Here is a 22422-nt window from a genome sequence, read left to right as displayed (position 1 = left end):
AAAATAAACAGAACATTATTTCAAGGAAATGACAATTAAGACCTCTAAACCTTAAAACTCTAAACTGGCTTCCTCTCGAGCACGCTTGTGGGAAAAAAAGTACAATCGGGCCTTCCCTGGGGCTGCACCAAGAATATGGAACTCACTCCCACCCGCCATTAGAAGAATTCTGTCTCTGGCACGCATTAAAAAGGAGGACAAAACCTTCCTAATGAGCAATGTCCTCTCCTAACTCTTGCATTACAATCACCTCAGCAACTTTGTTCTACCTCCTATTAGGGACTCACCATGATTTTTCCAGATGATATCCACCCGGCACATCTGGGCATCCCACCCTGGATTTGAGTGGAGAAGTGTGGCTCAGGGGTTAGAGGCAGCAGACCTGGAGCTTGAGTTCGGCCCTGGACCAGGGTTCAATTCCCTGCCTCGGCGGGTCTTGGGCTCAATAATTCCACGGACTCGATAATTCTCGCTCCGGTGCCTTCTCGACTCACGGGTTCACACTCTGCGACTCTGGGCAATAGCTTGCTTAATCTCCACATCGGCCCCTCGCGGTGGGATGCCTGGCTTTCACCTTGTGGATACCCTGCCAGGGTTATCTCACAGGGGAATACCAGGACGGGTTCCCTAAGCAATGCCCCAGGGTAAGTCATGCGCTATATAAGCTTCATACATTTACATTTACATTTACATTTGAGACCGCTTGTTTCTTGTATAATGCATCTACCTGTTTTTATCCCAAATGTAATCACCCCTCCCGAAACTTTTGTATACCACTTGTCAATCCTGTAAAGCGCTCTGATACCCTTTCGGGTCTAGTTCGCGCTCGATAAAACACTAAAATAAAATAAAATAAATACATATGAAGCTATCTGGGACATAAACTATGACACAGCTAAGGCAGTAATTAAGTACAACTTAATCTATAATACAGACAGCTTCAAGAGATTAGCCAAACAAAAGAAGACATACTCCAATAAGTAGGGTCTCAACACAAAAAAGACCACTCCCAGAGACATACAGAGAAAACATAAGGGTGAATTGGAACAGCTGTTGTTGAAAGCTATTGTTGGAAGACATTTTCCACAAATCAGAAATATTAAGAAAAAGGTGACAGAGCTGACAAGATTTTAGCACATAAACTCAGAAAAATCCAGATGTGGAACCACATTCACACCACCAAAGAGTTACAACAAGGATGGAGCACCAATATACTAAATAGATTGCAGAGCTTTCCACATCTTCTATTAAAAATACTACTACTCCCAGATCTGAAAATCCAAACTCCGAGATGATTACCTACTCGCTTTCTCCTTCCTACAAGACGATTTTATAGGTTTTGCCCTACCCAAATCACCTATTTCATCTAAAGAAGTTAGAATAGCTGTTAGGAACCTATAGCATAGCAAGGCTCCAGGTTCTATGCGTAACATTTATAAAAGCCTGTGTATAATACATATATGTGTGTGTGAGTATATATGTGTGTGTATATATATATATATATATATATTCACTGAAAAAACCATAGGTTATAGACCATATATAGTTAGGGATTAGCATTTACAAAACCTTATTTTACTCGCATAAAACCATTGAAATTCGCATATATAGTTAGTTGCGCTAACTATATATCGCGCACCCGCAATCCACTGCTGATGATGTCACATATTACATCATTCATGACATGGTCAGTGACATCACTGATGACATCATCCAGTGGCTGTCTGTTTCTGTAAAGTTAAAATATGTCTTACATATTGAAGAATGAGTGGATGTATAAGTGTCTGGATGAAGGATTTAGTAGGTGCATGACTGACTGTATGAGAGAGTGATTAAATGTGTCTCACTGAGTGCATGGGTTAGTGACTAAACTATCTTAATTTGTGCATCATTATATCTGTTGTTCTACAAACTGCTGCATGTGTTGATCAGTAGCTATATGAGTAACTGTATGGGTTATTGATTGGTTGTCCAAGTATTTGTATGGGAGAGTGAGTGTGTGTGTGGGGGTGGCTGGGAGGTGTGTGACTCTGTGCATACATGTGCGAACAGTTGATTCACTAGATCTATGGGTTCAAAACTGCATGTGGAAACAGCTGTATGGGTGGTTGACTGTGTACGAGCGTATTGGTGAGTGAATGGATATCTCAGTGCTACATGTCAAAGTAAGTACATATGTAAAACACAGTACATGTGAGAGTTCATATATATAAATTACTGTGCATAAGAGCCAGTGAATGTGTGAGTGGCTGTATGGATCATTGTGAACTTGTATCAGGGATTGTATAAAAGAGTAAATATGTGTTAGTATATGTTCGAATAAGTAAGATGTGCATAACTGTATAGTTGAGGAAATGGAGGTGTGATTGATTCTTTGCATGACTGACTAGGTGTGTGAGTAACTCCATGGATGAGTGACAGTCTGTGAGTGTCTGTTTACACTGAGTGTATCTAAGGTTATATCAGAGTCTGAAGAGGTTCATCGTATAATCACATGAATGATGTCATCAGTGATGTGATCAGTAATGTCAAATGAGATGTCATCAGTGATGTCATTTGAGATGTCATCAGTGATGTCATCAGTGATGTCACTGACCATGTCATGAATGATGTAATATGTGACATCATCAGCAGTGGATTGCGGGTGCGCGATATATAGTTAGCGCAACTAACTATATATGCGAATTTCAATGGTTTTATGCGAGTAAAATAAGGTTTTGTAAATGCTAATCCCTAACTATATATGGTCTATAACCTATGGTTTTTTCAGTGAATTTCAATGGTTTTTTAATACCAAATATCAAATGCTGTCAAATGTCAAGTACATGATAGGTAAAAACATTTTCGTGTTTATGCACGCTGATGTGCTTTGAACGCTGCCCCCCCTCTCCCCCCTCTTTTCTCTTGGCAGTACTCTCTCTTTGCAGATAGTGAAGGGTAGTTAACGCAGGCCTTTGCCCCCGTTGTAATCCGTCGTGCCTGCTTCTCTCTCTATTTGATTGATTGCTATCCAAGCATTTACTGTTTTAGAATTGGTTCTCTTTGGTTCATTCTGTATTTACAAACAAGCACAGAGTCGCAATACTCTGTTTAGTCTTTGCAGATAGTGAAAAATCGTTTAAAAAAACAAAAGGAATCGAGCAAAATCAGTAGGCCACTAATGGGATCTGTTTTTGACCTCGCTAAAATAGAAACATTAAGAACAACCCCTCATGAGAAATACGAAACTAGTAAGATGAACTTAGCTCCACACCATGATGGCTGCAAGACAGCTCGACTCCGCCGCCCACCCCACCCCACCCAAAATAACGACAAACCCTATGCAAATATTATAAATATATACAACACACCAGCAAAGTAACAGGGTAAAACGTTTTATTAAATAACTATATACATGGCAGCCTGCTGCAACATCGATCCAAATGCCTTTTGGTGACTCTTCCATTGTGAACATTGTCCCACAATCCGTTTGACCTGAAACGATTACACAAATAAAACATTTGTGAGTTTTAAATTTCCGGAGAAGTATAATTCACCAATAGTTTTCTCTGTAGATCTTTTTCCATTAACAATCCCAGTTCGATCACCCGCCCAGGATATCACTACTGTTAGTTGTCATTGTTGCTTCTGTTTTAATAAAAAATGTTTTAAGGTGTTTACTGTTTTTGTTGCGATGTATATATTTATAAGTTATTAAAGTGTTATAATCCTACTAATTTTTTTATCGATTATTGCTGTTTGAGATATTCCCTGTCTACAAACAGAGAAGAATAGAAATATTCTGTCTCCCTTTGCAGATAGTGAAGGATAGGTAATGCAGACTTTTGTCCCCCGTTGTAATCCGTCATGCCTGATTGATTGATTGGCTGGACATTTATTGTTCAAGGAATAGTTCTTTCGAGGTACTCTCTGTTTGCAAATAACGTGGAATAGAAATATTCTGTCTAGTCTTTGCAAGTAGTGAAGGGTGGGTAATGCGGACCTTTGTCCCCCGTTGTAATCTGTCATGCCCATCTACTCCCCACTGATTGAGAAACTAGTTCCACCTGGACCATTTATTAGAGGTACATCATCTGACTCAACCGGAGAGAACCCCTAATAAAGAAGACATATGTAAAATACGAAGTAATCCCTGTATCCTGTTAAACAGAAACTTTAGCATGAAACACACTTGAAAAGGAAGGGAAAGAAATCGAACAAAATCAGTAGGCCTCTGATTTGTTTTTGACTTCGCTAGAAATAAGAAACATGAAAGTGGTGAAAGAAGCCAAGCTTGACGTTACGGCAGCCACAATGTAGCTAGGCTCCGCCACCCCACCACTGCTCCAAGCATGTCTGTCCCACCGCCCGCCACGCCCAATAACGGTAACATGAAATAGATACAAATCAGCAGATACCTACCCCCATTCCGGAAACTCCCGAAGTGCAACAGGTTCGCGGCTACGCCCATTCGGAAGACGAGGCCGTCGGCCGGGGAGGGCGTCGCGTAAGGTGGGCCAGGAGAGGAGCCGAGGCCGACGGGATCCCTCTTCTTTGTTCAATAATGGCTACGACAACGGGGGGGGATGTCTTGCACATGCCACCGACCCCCCCCCCTCCCCTCGTATCTCCTGGTCTGGCCCCGGCATGATATGAGCTCCCCGTTCGGACCTGAAGCGGCGCCCTGCAGGCCACGGGGGGGATGTCTTGCCTCTGCCTCTGACCCCCCCCCTCTTATCGCCTGGTCCGGACATCACGGATATCAACGCCAGGTGACGGCGTGGGGTGCGCTGGGAGGGAGAGGTGGCGCGAACGAGCCTCTCCCACCCCCCCAGGTGGGGGCCCCTCAGCTGCACCCCCAACGCTCCACTCACCCAACAAAAGGGTTCCTCCACTCTTGCGATACAGCGACGCTCCACTCGCCCAACAAAAGGGTTCCTCCACTCTTGCGATGCAGCGACGCTCCACTCACCCAACAAAAGGGTTCCTCCACTCTTGCGATGCAGCGACGCTCCACTCACCCAACAAAAGGGTTCCTCCACTCTTGGGATGCAGCGACGCTGCACTCACCCGACAAAAGGTCTCGTCCACTATTGCGAAGCATTGATGCTCCGCTCACCCAGCGGGGGTCTCGTCCACTGTTGCGGTGCAACGGCGCTTCTGAGTTCAACTAGAAAATGAGTCCTGCATCCAGAAACGTTCTCCTCAACTTTGAAGATTCTATAAGAGCCACGGGGGCCGCCGACCCCCGATGGGGAATGACTGCCATGATCACCCACGGAACGACCACGACGTAGCCGCGGGACGTCGGCGCGATCATGCCGGTGCCGGCCTCAGTCTTGAAATCACCAAAATCCTGCAAGACTACCAACTTGATCAGTTCCGGTGGGAAACCAGTATGACCCGGTAGGAGAGATTTTTGCCTCCCACCCCTCTTTGACTGATGGTTCATGTCGCCAGTCCCCTCTACTACCCTTCAACTAAAACTTTTGGACTGCCGAAAGAGGTCCCGGTCCAACCACGAGTTGGTGGAGACATTTTGACTATACTTGGACCTTCCTGACCTCACCCAAAATGGCTCCGGTACAAATGAAACTGTTGTGCCCCGATTGCTCAGCCTTGATATCATGAGATATGTATGCAGTTTTTAGCACATGAATTGATATGGGATAAGACTGATTATATGTTCGGACAATGAATTGATCCGGGATGGGTATTGATTATACGTTCGAACAATAAATTGACATGGGACTTGTACTGATTACACATTCGGACAATGAATTGATATTAAGTTCTAATGCATCATTGTTTACTGTATTTATTGAAGGTTAGAATTGTCGACACTTTTGGTACTTGCTCACAATGAATTATCGATATGATATTGTTGCACTTGTCGCACTTTTTACTGATTATATGTTCGGACATTGAATTGATCCGGGATGGGTATTGATTATACGTTCGAACAATGAATTGACATGGGACAGGTACTGATTACACGTTCGGAAAATGAATTGATATTAAGTTCTAATGCATCATTGATTACTGTATTTATTGAAGTAATACTGATCTCTCCGCATGAAATTAATTTTCCACATGCTACACAAGTCAATCTCATCTGCCCAAAGTTCTTTTGCAGATTTGGGACCGTTTCCCTTGCCTCTGACTCACTTATTGCTAAGTCATTGGTGGATGTTTTTGCCGGTCGGGGGTTATCCCCCAAATCTCGAAGTTGTGCTTTAGAATAATTAAGAGGGTGCCACCTCTCCATGTGCCGATGCATGGTATGATTACCATAGCTATATTTTTTTTCGGTCCCTCTCGAGAGTTTTTTTTTTGCAGATGAGGCAGGTAACGAACCTGGCTTTAACTTTCTTTTCATGAGAAGGAAAAGAAAAAAATTGCCAGATAAAATTCACTTTCACATGGGACGTTCTTGGCATTTCTTTTAGTTTTTTAATGTACATGTTCAGAAAACGATTACACAAATGAAACATGATGGTTATAGTTCTGGTTAATTTCCATTCAGAATGTCCTACACAGCACCACTCTATGTAAATATGCTGCCTTGGGACTATTCGCACAACAGACCGCTACTGACCATTGTTGCTTCTGTTTTGATAAAAAATGTTTTAAGGTGTTTACTGTTTTTGTTGCGATGTATATATTTATAAGTTATTAAAGTGTTATTTTCCTTCTACTTTGTTGGAGTGCTATATATTTTTAATGTGACACATAATTGTGAAGACTTTGATGTACAAAAAGGCATCCCTGGAATCTTCCGCTTCAGGCTCGGTCCCACACACCCTCACAGTGAGAATCCCCTCTCCAATCACAATACAGGATGGTTATCAGATTGCAGGAACACGTGTTGTGTGACGGATCTCATCGGGTGGGGGCCTTGATCTACTGTAACTTCTTTGAAGAGGGGTGATTCTTTACAGTTGAGGCCATAAACTACATCTGCAGGGCTAGGTGATAGCCTGGGACGGGCCTGGACAATCGGACACAGAGGAAGAGGAGTGTCAGAGGGTGCGGTAGTGAATAGGGTGAAAGGGTGGTGTCGGGCGGGCACAGGGTGTGATTCTCAGGGAAGAGCAGCGCACATGGGAGGAGGTTTCTGGCCCATGCATGAGAGAGAGAGCGGGGGTGACCAGTGCGTGGGGGAGATGCTTGCGAGGGTGGAGAGCCATGCTGAGGATCGGCGGCGTGCAGAGAGTGGGTCTGGTCAAAGCATCTAAAATGGCTGCCGTGCTCAACAAAAGTGTGGCATTGCAAAAAAGACAAGATGGCGCAGACAATGTTTATCAATAAGGATTAATTTATAACAATTATTTTTAACAAAATATTTACTCGCAGTGACAAAATGGCGGTCAACAGTTCCTGATTTCCATCGAATCGAACGTTAACAGACGTCACGCAGCAAAAAAAACAAACGCTCACGCACAGCCGCTGGAAGACATGTATCAACATATATGAGCCTCCTCAGCCACCCTCAGAAAACAAAAGGGGTCAGGATACGTCTCCCATACCCCCTTATACCTAGTAATTTAATTAAATCGAAACACAAAATGGCGAATTCACGTTTCGCTACCAGTTTGCGACCCGGTTTGCGAACCGAGAAGCGCTTCTACCGCGAAAAATCAAATCTTTATTATTTGCCCCACGGGACCCTTTAATAACCCCAACATCATTCCTAGGGGGTCAAGAGGGGTCTACCTAGCCCCCTTTCATTAAATTCCCCCTTCGTTTTTCTCCTCCTCTTGTCTCTCGATCCTACCGACAGACAAGATGGCGGCCGCACCGGACTGTTTAGAATGTTGACAGACACCGAAGACCCAATCAGCTTCGCTACGCAAAGCTCCGTTACGCGAAAAGTACGCGATCTGGAGCGCTATCTGGGACGCTGTCACAGATATATCTGTTTTATAAACGTTAATTTCTCAAAATCCACTGGAGCACATATATTGAGACCCAGCAAAGGCACATCGGGCTAACAGTCCCTATAATTTTGCCAAGTTTCGTGCAAATCCATTCAGCCGTTAGTTTGCGACCCGGTTCGCGAACCGAGAAGCGCTTCTACCGTGAAAAATCAATTTTTTTTTATTTTCCCCACGGGACCCTTTAATAACCCCAACATCATTCCTAGGGGGTCAAGAGGGGTCTACCTTGCCCCCTTTCATTAAATTCCCCCTTCGTTTTTCACCTCTTCTTGTCTCTCGATCCTACCGAGAGACAAGATGGCGGCCGCACCGGACTGTTTAGAATGTTGACAGACACCGGAGAGCCAATCAGCATCGCTTCGCAAAGCTCCGTGACGCAAAAAGTACGCGATCTGGAGCGCTATCTGGGACGCTGTCACAGATATATAATTTTTTTAAAACGTTAATTTCTCAAAATCCACTGGAGCACATATATTGAGACCCAGCAAAGGCACATCGGGCTAACAGTCCCTACAATTTTGCCAAGTTTCGTGCAAATCCATTCAGCCGTTCGAACTAAAAGTGAGGCCAAACGCCCTATGGAAATTAACATGGGAAAAATGCGTTTTGGGACCCCCCTTTTTTCTCAGCCCCCCCTTGACGAAACCCCCCCAAATTTTTAAGGGCTGCTCAGAAACAAAATGTGCCATTTTCCTGAAAATTTCAGCCGATTCCGTCCACAAACGCCAAAGTTATTAGACATAGAATTTTCAAAAGTTCCATAGAGAAATAATCCTAACTATATATACCTACTGGCTATCGCCAGTAGGTAATATATATATATATATATATATATATATATATATATATATATATATATATATATATATATATATATATATATATATATATATATATATATATATATATATATATATATATATATATATATATATATATATATATATATATTACCTACTGGCTATCGCCAGTAGGTATATATAGTTAGGATTAATTCCCTATGGGATTTCTGAAAATTCTATGTCTAATAACTTTTGCGTTTGTGGACGGAATCGGCTGAAATTTTCAGGAAAATGGCACATTTTGTTTCTGAGCAGCCCCTGAAAATTTGGAGGGGTTTCGTCAAGGGGGGGCTGAGAAAAAAGGGGGGTCCCAAAACGCGTTTTTTGCATTGAGTTTTCCATAGGGCGGTTGGACTCACTTTTAGCTCGAACGGCTGAATGGATTTGCACGAAACTTGGCAAAATTGTAGGGACTGTTAGCCCGATGTGCCTTTGCTAGGTCTCAATATATGTGCTTCAGTGGATTTTGAGAAATTAACGTTTAAATCAAGATATATATCTGTAACAGCGCTCCGGGCAGCGATCCGGTCCGCTTACTTTTCGCTTATCGGAACTTTGCGCGCAGAAAGCTGATTGGCTCTCCGGTGTCTGTCAACATTCTAAACAGTCCGGAGCGGCCGCCATCTTGTCTCTCGGTAGGATCGAGAGAGAAGAAGAGGTGAAAAACGAAAGGGGAATTTAATGAAAGGGGGCAAGGTATCCCCCTCTTGACCCCCTAGGAATGTTGTTGGGGTTATTAAAGGGTCCCGTGGGGAAAATAAAAAAAAAATGATTTTTCACGGTAGAAGCGCTTCACGGGCCGCGAACTGGGCCGCAAACTGGTAGCGAAACGGGAATTCGCCATTTTGTGCTTCGTTAATTAAATTACTAGGTATAAGTGGGTGCGGGAGACGTATCCTAATCCCCTATGTTTCCTGAGGGTGGCTGAGGAGGCTGATATATGTTGATACATCTCTTCCAGCGGCTGCGCCATCTTGCCTTTTTTCCAATGCCACAATTTTGTCGTGCACGGCAGCCATTTTAGATGCCAGGCTGGTCCCAGGCTATCACCTACCCCTGCGGATGTAGTTTATGGCCCCAGCTGTAGAGAATTCAGACATGCCAACCCTCCCGATTCAGGCGTGTGACTACTGATTTCAGTGCTAGTCTCCCGCCTCCCGATTTCTGCAAGCAAAAACACGGGGGCATATTACGAACAACTAGCGATAATTTTTGTCTCTAACTTGTTTAGAGACAAAAATTATCGCCGCACATCGGCGATTTTTATCGCAGATAAACCTTGCTATTATCGCAGAAAAGTCAGCGATATTCATGTATTATCGAGCAAATGCTCTTAGCCATGTTATCCACCTCCCATTGGATAACATGGCTAAGAACTGCTCAGGGCAGGTGTTAGATTTTGGAGATATTCGCGCTTAGCGCGAATATCTCCAAAAGTTGGTAATAGAAGGTAGCGATGTTAGGGACTGTTTCCAGTCGCTAACATCTTGGCACGCCACTTAGCATGTCATTAGTGATAAGTATCACTGACATGCAAAGCGGGGCCCAAGATGGTCGCTATCTCCTTTTAGCTGTCAGTAACTGGTGTTAGCGACAGCTTGGTAATAGGGAGATAATTTTTGTTTAGAGACAAAAATTATCGCCGCACATCGGCGATTTTTATCGCAGATAAACCTTGCTATTATCGCAGAAAAGTCAGCGATATTCATGTATTATCGAGCAAATGCTCTTAGCCATGTTATCCACCTCCCATTGGATAACATGGCTAAGAACTGCTCAGGGCAGGTGTTAGATTTTGGAGATATTCGCGCTTAGCGCGAATATCTCCAAAAGTTGGTAATAGAAGGTAGCGATGTTAGGGACTGTTTCCAGTCGCTAACATCTTGGCACGCCACTTAGCATGTCATTAGTGATAAGTATCACTGACATGCAAAGCGGGGCCCAAGATGGTCGCTATCTCCTTTTAGCTGTCACTAACTGGTGTTAGCGACAGCTTGGTAATAGGGAGATAATTTTATCTCCGCTTTCAAGGCTTTTAAAGCCAAAAAAGCGGAGATAAACCCCCTTGATAATATGCCCCACGATTCCTTGGGGGTTTCAGCTGACAGGGCTTGGTATTGTGTTACATGGTAATTTTTCCAGGAAACGTCAGAGGGTCGATGCAGGGGTTCTAGAAGAGGTGATAAACCATTTAAGCCTCATGAACAAGCGCATGGTCTTTTAAAGATTTGTGAAGTACTCGGAGCGGCGGTGTGTGTGTGTGCCCTCTTTCAGGAGCGGGCGGGGGGGCACTGCCAGCAACTTGCCAGGTCAGGTAGTGTTCAACACGTGCATCACCCTTTCTCTGCTTGCTATTGCGCTCCATGCTTCGGAAAGGTAAGAAAAAGAACGTGCATTTGAGTTTGAAATGTCCGATCCTGCAGCAGCACACTTCCAAAGCCCACACATGACAATAACCCGATTCAAGGCCCCATTCACCCGTTTTAAAAAAAATAGATAACACTCCAACAAAGTAAGGTTATAAAACTTTATTAACTATTAACTTTAACGAACGGAACAAAAACTAAAAACATTTAAACATTTCTCAACACAAAAAGCAACAATGGTTAGAAGCTGTCTTTTGTGCGAATAGTCCCAAGGCAGCACAACGTGCAGAGTTCTGGACGGCACCCAGGTGATGTCGCCTGGGTGCCGCACTGGTTTAGGGATCCTACAATGCAGCACAGAAAAACAGCGTGGGGCGTCCCGGGTGGTGCGGGGGGAGGCCTCGTCAGTAGCGGTCTGTGTCCAGTGTCACATGGCTGACACAACATGTACGACAGGCACCCAGGTGATGTCCAGTAAACTGCCGCACTGGTTTTGGTATCCTACAATGCTGCTCCGAAAATTGGCGTGCGGCGGCCCGGGGGGGGGGGGGCGTGGGGGAGGCGGCGTGAACGGGCCTCCCCAGGTGGCGGCCATCTAGCTGAGTTGCGCCCGCTCTTGCGGCTACAGCGTCTCGCTCACCATGTTGTTGAGTTGCTCCCACTCTTGCAGTGCAGCGATAGGCGGCTGCCACATGGCTCTTAAAATGGCGGACGGCTCCTCGGTTTTAGGCCTGGTCCACTGAAATGGCCCTGGGACACTTTGGAACTCGGACGCTTGCCTGCTAGGGCTTGGGCTCCATTCTCGAAAAGCGTCCCCTCAGCCGTGAAGATTCTATAAAAGTCTTGGGGGCCCCCGACTCCCGCAGGCTTCCGGTGGGGAGCGGCTGCCATGATTGCTCGCAGAATGACCACGACGGAGCCACGAGATGGTGGTGCTCTCATGCTGACGCCAGCTTCAGTCTGAATGATCCAGAAACAAGGTGGGGCTTTCATCGTTTGGGAAAAAAAAATGTTCTAAACCAATGAAAAGTGTTATTTTTAGGTCATATGACCAAGCCTTCCATCTTTAGGAAACCAAAAGTAAAATGAACCAATGAAAAGTTTTATAAACAAGTCACATGACCTGTTATGCGGCATAGGGCTACAAAAAGTGTAGAAAATCCGTTGGCACGTGAGGCGGCGTCAGTAGCGGACCGATGTGCGAATAGGCCGAAGGCAGCACAACGGGCTGAGATCCGGATGGTACCGAGGTGGTGTCCAGCAAATTGCCGCACTGGTGTGGCCATCCTACAATGCTGCGCCGAAAGACGGCGTGTCCAGCTGAGTTGCGGTCACTGTTGCGGTACAGTGACTCGAACGCGCCGAGATCCGGATGGCACCGAGGTGGTGTCCAGCAAATTGCCGCACTGGTGTGGCCATCCTACAATGCTGCGCCGAAAGACGGCGTGTCCAGCTGAGTTGCGGTCACTGTTGCGGTACAGTGACTCGAACGCGCCGAGATCCGGATGGCACCGAGGTGGTGTCCAGCAAATTGCCGCACTGGTGTGGCCATCCTACAATGCTGCGCCGAAAGACGGCGTGTCCAGCTGAATTGCGGTCACTGTTGCGGTACAGTGACTCGAACGCGCCGAGATCCGGATGGCACCGAGGTGGTGTCCAGCAAATTGCCGCACTGGTGTGGCCATCCTACAATGCTGCGCCGAAAGACGGCGTGTCCAGCTGAGTTGCGGTCACTGTTGCGGTACAGTGAGTCGAACGCGCCGAGATCTGGATGGCCCCGATGTTGTGTCCAGCAAGTTGCCGCACTGGTGTGGCCATCCTACAATGCTGTGCCGAAAGTCGGCGTGGGGTGCCCCGTTGGCTTATGAGGTGATGTCAGTAGTGGACCGATGTGTGAATAGGTCGGAACCAGCACAAGGCGCCAAGATCCGAATGGCAAGTCCTGGATGTTGAGTGCCTCAGTTGAGAGTTCTGAGCAGTGCTTGTAAGACTGTCTGAAGCTTATTTGCACCTGCTGCAGCTTCACTAGGTCCGGCGGAACTTTTTTCCTTTTCCTTTCTGCTTCTTTTCCTATAATCCGTTTCATCTGAAGACACGACCAGGTCCCTGAATGTGTGCAGGGGGACGCTATTGATTGAATGAAAATGGCGGCTTGACACAAAGCTGACTCAAGCGTTACTGTTGGTGCTATACAGACAAAAATTGGTTTTCAGTTTGTACATTCTTCAGGTTTTTTTTTTCCATCCAAGTCTGATTGAGAGTTTGTAGAAAAATGGCTTCAGATTTTCCACATACTACTCTTCAACATTCTTCCTAAATGTAACAATGTGAAACTCACTAGGAGAACGGCTCTTTCTGTTTCCTTTCAAAATGCTGCCAACAATATTTTCTGAATGGAAGACACCATCTTGTAGCATAAAGGGCCGAAAGGGGTTCTGGTCTGGCCGATGGTTGGTGGAGACATTTTGACTATATCTTGGACCTGCCCGGCCTCGCCCAAAATGGCGCCGGTATAAATGGGACTCGTAACTCCTTGCCCGCAAATGTATATCTAGAAAATGTTATTGTAAGTGGCCCTGTTCTATTTTAATTACAAAATGTATGTCCACCGATTCCGCAACTGTTAGACACCTTAGTTCTTGCAACCTAATGGCCCGCTCGTTACGTTCCTCTACAGTGTAAATGTCTCCTCATCATATACGATTTCAGTTTGCTCCGTGGCCGGCCCACGTGGTTATAGGCCCGTATTTGTATACTGACATTTTCACAATAAAGGTTTTTAAAACAAAACACGGTAGTAGTATTTACATTGGTAAAGTTTTTACTTTTAGTCACTGTTTTCGAATCAGTAAAAGGCAAGTGAAATAAAGCAGTCCAATTACATGACGGATAAAAGGTATAATATGTAGGAACGCAGTAAAGATAAATGGTCAAGGGCAGTTGTGTTTTTCATGTCTGCAACATAAAGTGATCGATAAGAATCTGATAATCTGGCGTATCGGCGACTAAGACAGCAGGCCGAATCTCTTTTACTCAACGGCTCCGTCATGGAAGGAAGAAACGCCCTTTTTCTCGAAAAAGGAATATATTTTACTTGCAAGACAGTTGTAAATTTTCCGGGAAAGTACATTAGCCTGGAATATTATAACATATGTTTGAAAAAAAAATATTGTTCGAAAACAATAAAAAGCGTAATTTTTAGGTCATATGACCAAGCTTTTCATCATTAAATTAACAAAAGTAAAATGAACCAATGAAAAGTTTTATTAACAAGTCACATGACCTGTTATGCTTACGTTACGCGCTGCGCGCCGCGCCTCGGATCACTTCCGGGTGCGCTAATGTGGCGTGTCATAAAACGCATTACGCGACAACGTAGGTCAAGAATATAGTCTAAATGTCTCCACCAACCAGCGTTCAGAACACAACCCCTTTCAGCAGTCCAAAAAGTTCTGTTAAATGACAACAGAGGGGACAGGCAACAAGAACCATCAGTCAAAGAGGGGAGGGCAAGTTCTTCTCTTCCGGGTCATGTTGGGGCGCTACCGGAACTGATCGAATTGGTAGTCTATAGTGTTTCTGGATGTTTCAGACTAAAGCTGGCGTCAGCATGAGACCACTACCATCTCGTAGCTCCGTCGTGGCCATTCCACGAGCAATCATGGCAGCCGCTCCCCACCAGAAGCCTGCGGGAGTCGGAGGCCCCCAAGACTTTTGTAGAATCTTCACGGCTGAGGGGATGCTTTTCGAGAATGGGACCCAAGCCCTATCAGGGAAGCGTCCGAGTTCCAAGGTGTCCCATGGCCATTTTAGTGGACCAGGCCCAAAACCGAAGAGCCGGCCGCCATTTTGAGAGTCCTTTGGCAGCCGCCTATCGCTGCACCGTAAGAGCGGGCGCAACTCAACTACATGGTGAGCGAGACGCTGTAGTCGCAAGAGCGGGCGGTAAACAGCTGAATGGCGGAAGAGGCACAGTGTAGCAAAAGCGGGCGGAATGGCAACTAAAACGATAAAGGGGCGCCCCACTACAGCTTGTCTTCAGGTCAAACGGATTGTGGGACAAGGTCCAGAATTGAAGAGTCATCAAAAGGCAAAAAGTTCCGCCGGACCCCGGGAGCCGGCCGCCTATGTCGGGGGCGATCTCAGGCTACACCAGTGCTATAAGACTTGGGGAGGGTGTCGGAGCCAAGCGTCTTCTCCGAGTCCATGGCCATCACACCGCCCCTCAGGGGCCTCCGTCAAGCTGTTTAGGAAGGTAACATATCACATTGTTTTCTAATGCAGTCAGGTCCACAAACGACACTCACTTACTTTGAGAATAGTGAAGCTGCAGTAGGTGGAAATAAGCTTCAGACAGTGTTACAAGCACTGCTCAGAACTCTTAACTATGGCACCCAACATCCAGAACTTATGCTATTTGAGAATGGCAGTGACATCGAAGCATCTCAGGGACCAAAACCATTAACGTACTTTCACGTATGAAAATCTTACTTGGGGAGGGGGCAGGAGCGAAGCGTCCCCTCCCAGTCAGCGCCACCACACCGTATGTTGAAAATCTGAAGCCATCGTTCTACAAAGTCAACCAAACTTGGATTGAAAAATCTAGAAAAATGTACAAACTGAAAACCAGTTTTGGTCTGCATAGCATCAGTAGCAACGCTTGAGTCAGCTTTGTGTCAAGCCGCCATTTTGATTCAACAAAGCACAGGCATTGAAAAAGGCTGAAATTCAGAACTCTAAACTATGGCACCCAACATCCAGGAGCTTGCCATCCGGATCTTGGAGCCTTGTGCTGTTTTCGATCTATTCACACATCGGTCCACTACTGACATCATCTTATAAACCAACGTTATGTAAATAGTTTTTTAATAAAATGTTTTACCCTGTTTCTTTGCTGGTGTGTTGTCTATATTTTTAATATTTGCATAGGGTTTGTCGTTATTTTGGGCGGGATGGGTGACGGAGGCGAGCTGTCTTGCAGCCCTCATGGTGTGGAGCTCAGTTCATCTCACTATTTTCGTATTTCTCATGAAGGGTTGTTCCTAATATTTCTATTTTAGCGAGGTCAAAAAGAGATCCAATTAGTGGCCTACTGATTTTGCTCGATTACTTTTATTTTTTTACACGATTTTTCACTATCTGCAAAGACTAAACAGAGTATTGCGACTTTGTGCTTGTTTGTAAATAGAGAATGATCCAAAGAGAACCAATTCTAAAACAGTAAATGCTTGGACAACAATCAATCAAATGGAGAGACAAGCAGGCACGACGGATTACAACGGGGGCAAAGGCTTGCGTTAACTACCGTTCACTATCTGCAAAGAGAGAGTACTACTAAGACAAAAGAGGGGAGGGGGGGGGTGCAGCGTTCAAAGCACATCAGCGTGCATAAATACGAATATGTTTTTATCTATCACGTACTTGACATTTTAAAGCTTTTCATATTTGCTATTAAAAAACCAATGAAATTCATAGAAAAAACCATAGGTTATAGTGGATATATAGTTAGGAATTTGCATTTACAAAACCTTGAAAATTCAATGAAAAAACCATTGGTTTTAGGCCATATATAGTTAGGGATTTGCATTTACAAAACCTTATTTTACTCGCATAAAACCATTGAAATTCCATATATAGTTATAAGCGCTAACTATATATCGCGCACCCGCAATCCACTGCTGATGATGTCACATATTACATCATTCATGACATGGTTAGTGACATCACTGATGACATCACTGATGACATCTCAAATGACATCACTGATGACATCACTGAAAACATCTCATTTGACATGACTGATAACATCACTGATGATATCATTCATGTGATAATACGATGAACCTCTTCAGACTCTAATATAACCTTAGATACAATCAGTGTAAACAGACACTCACAGACTGTCACTCATCCATGGAGTTACTCACACACCTAGTCAGTCATGCAAATAATCAATCACACCTCCATTTCCTCAACTATACAGTTATACAAACTTTACTTATTCAAACATATACTAACACATATTTACTCTATTATACAATCCCTGATACAAGTTCACAATGATCCATACAGCCACTCACACATTCACTGGCTCTTATGCACAGTTATTTATATATGTCAACTCTCACATGTACTGTGTTTTACATATGTACTTACTTTGACATGTAGCACTGAGATATCCATTCACTCACCAATACACTCATGCACACAGTCAACCGCCCATACAGCTGTTTGCACATGCACTTTTGAATCTATACATATAGTGAATTAACTACTCACACATCTATGTACAGAGTCACACACCTCCCAGCCACCCATACACACACACTCAGTCTCCCATACAAATACTTGGACAACCAATCAATAACCCATACAGTTACTCATATAGCTACGAATCAACATATGCAGCAGTTTGTAGAACAACAGATATAATGATGCACAAATTAAAACAGTTTAGTCACTAACCCATGCACTCAGTGAGACACATTTAATCACTCACTCAATCAGTCAGTCATGCACCTAGTAAATCCTTCATCCAGACACTTATACATCCACTCATTCTTCAATATGTAAAACATATTTTAACTTTACAGAAACATACAGTCACTGGATGTTGTCATCAGTGATGTCATCAGTGATGTCATTTGAGATGTCATCAGTGATGTCATCAGTGATGTCACTAACCATGTCATGAATGATGTAATATGTGACATCATCAGCAGTGGATTGCGGGTGCGCGATATATAGTTAGCGCTTATAACTATATATGGAATTTCAATGGTTTTATGCGAGTAAAATAAGGTTTTGTAAATGCAAATCCCTAACTATATATGGCCTAAAACCAATGGTTTTTTCATTGAATTTTCAAGGTTTTGTAAATGCAAATTCCTAACTATATATCCACTATAACCTATGGTTTTTTCTATGAATATATATATATATATATATATATATATTCACAGAAAAAACCATAGGTTATACTCCATATATAGTTAGGAATTTGCATTTACAAAACCTTGAAAATTCAATGAAAAAACCATTGGTTTTAGGCCATATATAGTTAGGGATTTGCATTTAGAAAACCTTATTTTACTCGCATAAAACCATTGAAATTCCATATATAGTTATAAGCGCTAACTATATATCGCGCACCCGCAATCCACTGCTGATGATGTCACATATTACATCATTCATGACATGGTTAGTGACATCACTGATGACATCACTGATGACATCTCAAATGACATCACTGATGACATCACTGATGACAACATCCAGTGACTGTATGTTTCTGTAAAGTTAAAATATGTCTTACATATTGAAGAATGAGTGGATGTATAAGTGTCTGGATGAAGGATTTACTAGGTGCATGACTGACTGATTGAGTGAGTGATTAAATGTGTCTCACTGAGTGCATGGGTTAGTGACTAAACTGTTTTAATTTGTGCATCATTATATCTGTTGTTCTACAAACTGCTGCATATGTTGTTCAGTAGCTATATGAGTAACTGTATGGGTTATTGATTGGTTGTCCAAGTATTTGTATGGGAAACTGAGTGTGTGTGTATGGGTGGCTGGGAGGTGTGTGACTCTGTACATAGATGTGTGAGTAGTTGATTCACTATATGTATAGATTCACAACTGCATGTGGAAACAGCTGTATGGGCGGTTGACTGTGCATGAGTGTATTAGTGAGTGAATGGATATCTCAGTGCTACATGTCAAATTAAGTACATATGTAAAACACAGTACATGTGAGAGTTGACATCTATAAATAACTGTGCATAAGAGCTAGTGAATGTGTGAGTGGCTGTATGTGTTAGTATATGTTTGAATAAGTAAGGTGTGTATAACTGTATAGTTGAGAAAATGGAGGTGTGATTGATTTTTGGCATAACTGACTAGGTGTGTGAGTAACTCCATGGATGAGTGACTGTCTGTTTACACTGATTGTATCTAAGGTTATATTAGAGTCTGAAGAGGTTCATGGTATTATCACATGAATGATATCATCAGTGATGTGATCAGTCATGTCAAATGAGATGTTATCAGTGATGTCATCAGTGATGTCATTTGAGATGTCATCAGTGATGTCATCAGTGATGTCACTAACCATGTCATGAATGATGTAATATGTGACATCATCAGCAGTGGATTGTGGGTGCGCGATATATAGTTAGCGCTTATAACTATATATGGAATTTCAATGGTTTTATGCGAGTAAAATAAGGTTTTCTAAATTCAAATCCCTAACTATATATGGCCTAAAACCAATGATTTTTTCATTGAATTTTCAAGGTTTTGTAAATGCAAATTCCTAACTATATATGGAGTATAACCTATGGTTTTTTCTGTGAATTTCAATGGTTTTTTAATAGCAAGTATCAAAAGCTGTCAAATGTCAAGTACGTGATAGGTAAAAACGTTTTCGTGTTTATGCACGCTGATGTGCTTTGAACGCTGCCCCCCGCCCCCCCACTCCCCTCTTTTCTCTTAGTAGTACTCTCTCTTTGCAGATAGTGAACGGTAGTTAACTCAGACCTTTACCCCTGTTGTAATCCGTCGTACCTGCTTGTCTCTCCATTTGATTGATTATTATCCAAGCATTTACTGTTTTACAATTGGTTCTCTTTGGATCATTCTCTATTTACAAACAAGCACAAAGTCGCAATACTCTGTTTAGTCTTTGCAGATAGTGAAAAATCGTGTAAAAAAATAAAAGTAATCGAGCAAAATCAGTAGACCACTAATTCGATCTCTTTTTGACCTCGGTAAAATACAAACATTAGGAATAACCCTTCATGAGAAATACGAAAATAGTGAGCTCCACACCATGAGGGCTGCAAAACAGCTCGACTCCGCCACCCACACCGCCCAAAATAACGGCAAACCCTATGCAAATATTATAAATATACACAACACACCACCAAAGAAACAGAGTAAAACATTTTATTAAATAACTATTTACATAACTATTTTATACTTTTTATTGCCCGATCCGGCTAGCTCAATCGATCGAGCATGAAACTCATGCACTGATAACAAGCGTTGAGAGTTTGTAGAATGATGGCTTCAGATTTTCCACATACGGTGTAGTGGCGCGAACTGGCAGGGGGCGTTTGGATTCTACCCCTTCTCCAAATAAGATTTTCATACGTGAATGTTCGTTCATGCTTTTTGTCCCTGAGTTGCTTCCATGTCACTGCCTTACATAAATGGCATAAGTCCTGGTTGTTGAGTGCCATACTTCAGAGTTCTAAGCAGCTCTTGTAACACTGTTTAAACCTTATTTGCACCTGCTGCAGCTTCACTATTCAAAGTAAGTGGGGTCCATTTGTGGACCTGACTGCATTGGAAAACAATGTGATACGGTGCCTCCCTAAACCGCTTGACGGAGGCCCCCGAGGGGCGGTGAGATGGCGCGGACTGAGAGGGGGCGCTTGGCTCCTGCCCCCTCCCCAAGTCGTGTTGCCCTGGTGAGGCCTGAGATCGCCCCCGGCATAGGCGGCCGGCTCCCGGGGTCCAGCGGAATTTTTTCCCTTTTGAAGAATCTTTCATTCTGGACCTTGTCCCACAATCCGTTTCACCTGAAGACACGCTGTCGTAGGGCGCCCCTTTACCGTTTTAGTTGCCATTCCGCCCGCTTTTGGTACTCTGTGCCTCTTCCGCCATTCAGCTGTTTACCGCTTGCTCTTGCGACTACAACGTCTCGCTCACCATGTAGTTGAGTTGCTCCCGCTCTTAAGATTTGACCGAACTTTTTGGACTGCTGAAAGCGGTTGTATTCCGACCGCTGGTTGGTGGAGACATTTTGACTATATTCTGCACCTGCATTGTCGCGTAATGCGTCATATGACGCGACGCGTTAGCGCACCCGGAAGTGCTCCGGTGCGCAAGGCGCAGCTTCCCGGAAACGATCCAGAGCGCGCCGCGCAGCGCGTAACGTAAGCATAACAGGTCATGTGACTTGTTAATAAAACTTTTCATTGGTTCATTTTACTTTTCTTTTCCTAATTATGTAAGACTAGGTCATGTGACCTAAAAATAACACTTTTCATTGGATTAAAACATTTTTTTTCCCCAAACGATGAAAGCCCCACCTTGTTTCTGGATGTTTCAGACTGAAGCTGGCGTCACCATGAGAGCACCACCATCTCGTAGCTCCGTCGTGGCCATTCCGCAAGCAATCATGGCAGCCGCTCCCCACCGGAAGCCTGCGGGAGTCGAGGGCCCCCAAGACTTTTGTACAATCTTCAAGGCTGAGGGGACGCTTTCGAGAATGGAACCCAAGCCCTGGCAGACAAGCGTCCGAGTTCCAAGGTGTCCCAGGGCCATTTTACTGGACCAGGCCCAAATCCGAAGAGCCGGCCGCCATTTTAAGAGTCCTGTGGCAGCCGCCTATCGCTGCACCGCAAGAGTGGGAGCAACTCAACTACATGGTGAGCGAGACGCTGTAGCCGTAAGAGCGGGCGCTAAACAGCTGAATGGCGGAAAAGGCACAGTGTAGCAAAAGCGGGCGGAATGGCGACTGAAACGATAAAGGGGCGCCCCACTACAGCAGACAAGCCTCCGCCATGTGCTTCAAAACTGCATATGTATCTCGTGATATCAAGGTTGGGCAACCAGTACAGAACAAGCAGTTACGAGTCCCATTTACACCGGCGCCATTTTGGGCGCGGCCGGGCAGGTCCAGGATCTACTGAAACATAAAAAATGAGGCTGACGTCTCTGAAGCAGTTGACGAACAGCAGGACATAGTAAATAAACATGAACTCTCTAAAGCTGTTAACTCACTGCAGGACAAAACAAGTGAACCTGAAACCTCTGGAATAATTGTCGCTCAAAAGAACAACACACAAAACTCTGTAGAGCCTGAAGAAAAAAAAACAGAAGGGCACTGTAGTTTCAGACACACTTAACACTAATGACTAAACAAAGATATCGTCTGTTTATAAAGCAGTTATCATCTTGACAGAATTGACAAAGAAGTGTACAGACACTAATGCATCAGCATTCTCGGAGATAACATCTTAAGGAACAAAGAAAGACCTGTTCACTCTTGACACCCCAGGTGCTGTGTATATTGCACTATAGTGCTGCATCGAGAAAACGGGCAACCCTATTGATGTGGATTTTTCATTATTGATTATTGTAAAGAAATGGCGACTCCCCCCTTTAGCAGATTAGCTAAATGTTTGCGTAATTTAGGCATAAAAGTTATATTATTGTTGTTGTTGTTGTTATCGTTATAGTTCTGGTTAATTTCCAAAAATGGTTAAATATATTTACAGTTTT

At 43.9% G+C, this 22422-nt stretch overlaps 1 protein-coding gene across 1 annotated transcript in view; it reads left to right on the top strand.

Annotated features, from left to right (window-relative positions):
- The window catches only part of STAT4 (signal transducer and activator of transcription 4), an 836765-nt gene that overhangs the window by 489928 nt on the left and 324415 nt on the right, over window positions 1–22422 (top strand). The gene's annotated exons all lie outside the window — the stretch shown is intronic.

The sequence above is a fragment of the Lissotriton vulgaris genome, chromosome 2_1 (assembly GCF_964263255.1).
Source record: "Lissotriton vulgaris chromosome 2_1, aLisVul1.2, whole genome shotgun sequence".
Taxonomy (NCBI): domain Eukaryota; kingdom Metazoa; phylum Chordata; class Amphibia; order Caudata; family Salamandridae; genus Lissotriton; species Lissotriton vulgaris.
Note: the sequence above shows the minus strand (reverse complement) of the source record. Positions and strands in the feature narration are given on the sequence as shown.